The sequence below is a fragment of the Tupaia chinensis genome, unplaced genomic scaffold (assembly GCF_000334495.1).
Source record: "Tupaia chinensis unplaced genomic scaffold, TupChi_1.0 Scaffold138725_1, whole genome shotgun sequence".
Lineage (NCBI taxonomy): Eukaryota > Metazoa > Chordata > Mammalia > Scandentia > Tupaiidae > Tupaia > Tupaia belangeri.
In genome coordinates, this window is record NW_006198617.1 from 2,420,729 (window position 1) to 2,426,440 (window position 5,712).

The 5,712-nt window shown below is 51.7% G+C and overlaps 1 protein-coding gene across 2 annotated transcripts in view; it reads right to left on the reverse strand.

The window, feature by feature from the left end:
* The window catches only part of SHMT1 (serine hydroxymethyltransferase 1), a 48,977-nt gene that overhangs the window by 42,640 nt on the left and 625 nt on the right, over positions 1–5,712 (reverse strand). The window lies entirely within an intron of this gene.

Sequence of the window (5,712 nt, forward strand, 5' to 3'; positions counted from 1 at the left end):
TCAGAATATGTTGACGCTGGGGCTAGCAGGTGGCGTGGTGGCTAAGGCTCCTGGATTCCCATGTGGCTGACTACGGTTCGAATCTCAGACTTGCTTTCTCACTTTCCTTCTCTGTCTCTCTCTGGTCAACTTCAAAAAAATAAAATAAAACAATGACAATGAATAAAATTGAATAAAATACTTCTTTAAAAAATAAAAAGAATATGTTGACTCAATGTACTGTTGCCTTTCACCTTCCAACCTAGTAGGCAAACGAATCTAACAATAAACTACGCTAAATTGGTCATGTGTGTGTGTGTGTATACATAATAATCACACTAGGCACATGTGTATGCATGCCCAAAATCTAGATAGGAGAATGGAGGAGAAGGGTTTGTGGGTGACCATCGCCCTCAAAGGATGATTTCTCACTTTCTTGCTCTCTGATGAGCACATGTGCCCTTTAGTAAAAACAAACAAAACAAAAAACTAAAAAAGAGAGAGAGAAGCGAACGATCAACGACCTTTAAGCAGGAAATCTGTATCCGGGTTTCGGGGCAGCCACTGTCTAGCAGGAGCAGACAGCCTAGATGACAGCCACACCTGCTCTCTGCACGGTGCCGGCGTGGGCTTCCACCCGCGGCCACCTCTGAGGCTGCAGCAGCACCTTGCTGAGGCCAGGGCGAGGCTGGGGCGCATGACCCTTCCAGACAGAGGTCAGGCAGTGAGGGAGGGCCGGACACAGCCCAGGTGGGGCCGCTGCTTCTGTGCGCTGAGCTCCACGCTCAGGGGCGGCCCAGAAAGAGCACAAGCACCAAGGCAGGCCCTAGAACCCAGAGAGCAACTCTGCTTAACGATTCGAGGTCAAAGGGGGTCCGAAGGTGGCTAGCCACAAGAAGGGTGTTTCTTAACCACCAAGTAGCCCCCAGGCCCCCCACCTAGCCTCCCCTCCATCCCCAGTCCCCTCCGATTTCATCTTGGCCAACAGCTTGCTGGCCCCCTGCCCTCACTGCAAACCTCCTTCTGTCCTAAGATACGACTGCTACTCCTTTTTTTTTTTTTGGAGGAGTTTTTGCTAATGGGGGGCGACACCAGAAAGACAGAGAGAGACAGAAAGTGAGAAATCACCCCCCAGGAGGGATGGCCACGCCGCAATCCCCTTCTGTTCCATTCTCCTCTCAGGATCTTGGACACGCACGCACACATGCCCGGCATGAGTTTAAGCCACTGGGTCCAGGACTCGAACTGCGCTCGACTACATGGGAGTCCAGCGACGCAGCCATTACTGTGACCAGCTAACTGCCGGTCCCACTACTGCTACTCTTTTTAAGAATATTTCTCTTTCTCCTGTGAGAGAGACAGTGCGCCCATCGGGGTCCTGACCCCATGACCCAGCCCCCGCCACCTGGATCATACTCAGGGAGGTGTCCGGGTGTGACCTCAGAGCCTGTCGTGGGGTCAGCCGCCCGGAGCACCCGGGTCTCACTGCTGTGCCACAGTGTGGCTCCCTCCACAGAATTCCGAAGCACCCTCGCCCAGTTTTAAGATGCAGAGGGAAGGTGACAATTGCTAGCTAATACTAGATTTAGGGAAGACAGACTAGCATCTTTTCTTCAGGTCTGGACATTCATTGTGATAAAATACACAGCGCAGACTTTACCGTCTTAACCGTTTTTGTTTTTATTTTTTTTAAAGAATTATTGGGACTAGCAGTTAGCATAATGGCTATGTCGCTGGACTCCCACGTAGTCAACCGCGGTTCCAGTCCTGGACCCGGCGGCTTAAACTCACGCTGGGTGTGTGTGTGTGCATGCCCAAGATCCTGAGAGGAGAACGGGGGAGAAGGGATTGCAGCGTGGCCATCCCCCCTGTCGCTTTCTGTCTGTCTCTGTCTGTCTGGCGAGCGCACGTGCCCTATATCAAAATCCTCTCCAAAAAAAAAAAAAAAGAATTATTTAATTTTGGGGCTGGCAGATGGTGAGGTAGTTAAGGACGCTGGACTCCCACATGGCTGACCGCAGTTCAAGTCCTGGGCCCGGTGGCTTACTTTCTCACTTTCCTTCTCTCACTTGCTCTGCCCCTTTCGATCAAATAAAAACAAATAAATAAGGTTGAAGAATTAATTTTATTTATTTTTATTATTATTGTTAATATCCTTAGGACAAGTACATTCACCAGAGAGAGATAGAAAATGAGACAGCAAGTCATCAGGCTCAGGGCCCAAACCGCGGTGGGAGTCCAGCGTCTTAAGCACCACGCCACCTACTGGCTCCACCTTAACCAGTTTAAGTATACGGCTCAGTGGCTTTTTTTTAGAGACATTTTTGCTATAGAGTGCATGTGCTCATCAGAGAGACAAAGTGAGAAATCGCCCCCCAAGGGCGATGGCCACACCATAATCCCTTCTCCTCCACTCTCCTCCTGAGATCTTGGGCATGCAGGCACACACGCCTGGCCTGGGTTTCAAGCCACCAGGTCTGGAACTCAATCTGCAGTCGGCATGTGAGAGTCCAGTGACATAACCTCTACGCCGTCTGCTGGTTCCACGTCTGGCTTATTTAACTTAGCGGGTCTTCAAGGTTCATCCATGCTGCACCTAGGTCCGAATTCCATTCCTTTTCAAGGCTGACTAATACTCCGCTGCTTAGGCTGGCACCATGGACTGGCAGTTAAGGGAGCCAGATCTCACCTGGCCGACCACAGTTCAAATCCTGGCAACTGTGGCTTGAAAAACACACAGGGCACATGTGTGCGCATCCCCAAACTCTACATAGGAGGGAAAAAAGGAGTAGAAGGGATTATGGTGTGACCGTGCCCCAGTGGAGGGTGCTTCCCACTCCCCTTCTTTGTGTCTCTCTCTGGCGCACACACACACCACCTGGCACATTAAAGAAACAGGACTAAGTAGCTAGGGCCAGTCTCGTGGCCTAGTGGTTAAGGAATCAGACCCCCGTGGCTGACCGCGCCATTTGAACCCAGTCCCGGTAGCTTGAAAACGAAACACCAGGTGCATGTGCACCCCAAATCCTAACAGGATGGAGAGGAAAGGGACTGCAGTGTGACCACACCCAGTGGGGGTGCCTTCTCTCTCTCTTTCATTGTTTCTCTCTCTAGGGAGAACGACTTACCCTCTAGTCAAAAAAACGAAGAAAAACCAGAGAAAATCCGGGTGGTAACGGCTGTGGGAGGACAGTAAACGGCCAGGCTACTCTGGGCTGGGTGGTGGGCAGCGTCTGAGCTGGAATCTGACAGGAGAGAGGGGCGGAGCCAGGGAGAGCAGCAGGCAGAGCACACGCCACAGCCCCGCAGGGGGCCGCGGGGCTCGCTGAGGGCAGACAGCAGGTGCGGAGAGCCGAGTCCCGGGGATGAGACCCGAAGGCCCCGGGGGACAGCGAGTCAGGAGGGCAGATTTCGACCTTGACAGCACACACAAGGAACTTCGAAAACGACAGGTTAGGCCAGCAGATGGCGTGGACATTAAGACGATCCCACATGGACGACTGCGCAGTTCAAGTCCCGAACCCGGCACATGTGAGTGTGTGCCCAAAATCCTGGCAGAAGAGTGGAGGAGAAGTGTGGCGAAGACATCCCCTTGGGAGTGCCTTCTCAGTTTCCCTCTCTCTCTATCTCTCTCTCTCTGTCTCCTGTAAGCGCACATGCCCTACAGCAAAAAGGAAAGAAAAAAAGGAAAGAAACAAAACTAGAGAAACCCAGTTGAACATGGAGGCTCCTGTAAAAGAACAGGTGGGCACCTCGCAGGCTGCCTCACCTGAGGAAGTGTGGGCCGACGTGTGCACTGAGCTCAAGTCCCGCTGTGCCACTGTGAGTGGGGCCTCAGTCACTGACACCTCTGGCCTGTCCCCTCACCTCTAACATAGGGCGATGACAGCTCAGGCTGGCTGAGACCGGTGACCCAGACATCAGGCACAAAGTACTCACAGATATTAGCAGTAACTGTTATTAATAAACAGGTGGGGGGAGGCAGCCCTGCTGTGCTGGTTAGGTGCTGGATCCCAGGTGGCCAGTTCGAGTCCTGGACCCAGGAGGCCTGAAAAATGCGTCAGGCAGGCGTGTGCTCGAAATTGGGAAAGGAGGCAGAGAGGAGAGCTGGAGGAGCAGGGATTGCTGTGTGGCCACTTCCTGTGGGGAGGGTGCTCTTGCACTCTCTCTAGTGAGCACATGTGCTCTAGGGGAAAAAAATAGGGGCGAGGCCGGCAGGTGGTTAAGGTGCTGAACTCCCACATGGTCAACTGCAATTTGCGTCCCAGACCTAGCAGCTTGCTTTCTTCCTTTACCTTTCTCTCTCTCTCTCTGGTCAAATTGAAAAATGATGATGATGATGGGACCGGCAGATGGCATACTGGTTATGTCACTAGGCTTCTGTGTAGTTAACTGTGGTTCAAGTTCTGGCGGCTTAAAACTCACACTAGGTGCGTGTGCATGTGCGTGCTCGCCCAGATCCCAGGAGGAGAATGGAGAAGGGATTGCAGCATGGTTATCCCCCCCTCAGGGGTGATTTCTTGCTTCCCATCTCTCTGTCTCTGTCTCTCTTGCTCCGGCAAGTGCAAGCACCCTAGAGCAAAAATCTCTCTTAAAAAAAAAGATAATACACAATTAACAAAATACTTTTTAATAATTTTAAAATTTGATTTATTATTGTTGTTTTTAAACATGATATAGGCACTCACCAGAGAGAGAGAGAAAATGAGAAAGCAAACCTCCAGGTCTGAGACTTGAACCATGACCAGCTATGTGGGAATCCAGAGCCTTAACCACCACGCCACCTGCTGGTCCCTTAAATAAATAATTTTTTGAAAGCAAAAAGGACCTTAAGGATTGATTATCATGCAGGTAACTGCTGAGCACCACAGTCCAACACTGCTCACTGCAGAGGCACCATCTCCCAGTGCTGGCTACACCTGCAGAGGCCCCGTGGCCCAGGGGTGGATGACACCCACAATCCCAGGGAGAGAGACCTAGTAAGGGAAGACGCCAGCATGGACGCCAGCCTCCCCACAGTTGCGATCGTACCTGGGCCTGTCACAGAGGTGGGCCCAGCCAGGGTCTGCTAAGGGCACTACCTTGTTGAAAACACACAGTCTGGGACCAGCAGTTAGCGTAACTGGACTCCCACGTAGTCGATAGCGGTTCGAGTCCTGGACCCGGTGGCTTAAACTCACGCCAGGCACATGTGCATGTGTGCCCAAGATCCCGAGAGGAGAATGAAGGAGAAGGGATTACGGCGTGGTCATCCCCCCTGGGGGGTGATTTCTCGCTTTGTCTCTCTGACGAGCGCACGCACCCTATAGCATAAACCTCTAAAAAAAAAAAAAAGAAAAGAAAAGAAAACACTGTCTGTCCCACATGCTGACTCGGTCCTCAGAGGAGGAAGGGGCCTGGAGAGCTAAGTGCCTCTAGTCATGTAAGAATCAGAAACAGAACTCCAGACCACATTTGGACCCAAAGCCTTTCCCAGAACACTGCACCAAATACAAGCACAATTGCACACCTCTGCCGCCTCTTCCCTCAAGTAAGAAGTTTGAAATGGGATTCTGTAGACCCTAAACTGGTGTTTCCAGTCCAATAACCTGGTTAGAGGTAAGCACTTACTGCCGGTCTCGCCTGACCAAAGGTCAGGAACCTGGAACTTCGGAACCTGGAAGCACAGGCACCCTGCCAAGAGCTCTATAGTGCAACCTTTGTCTCCCAGAACAGGGAGAGAGATTGCAGACA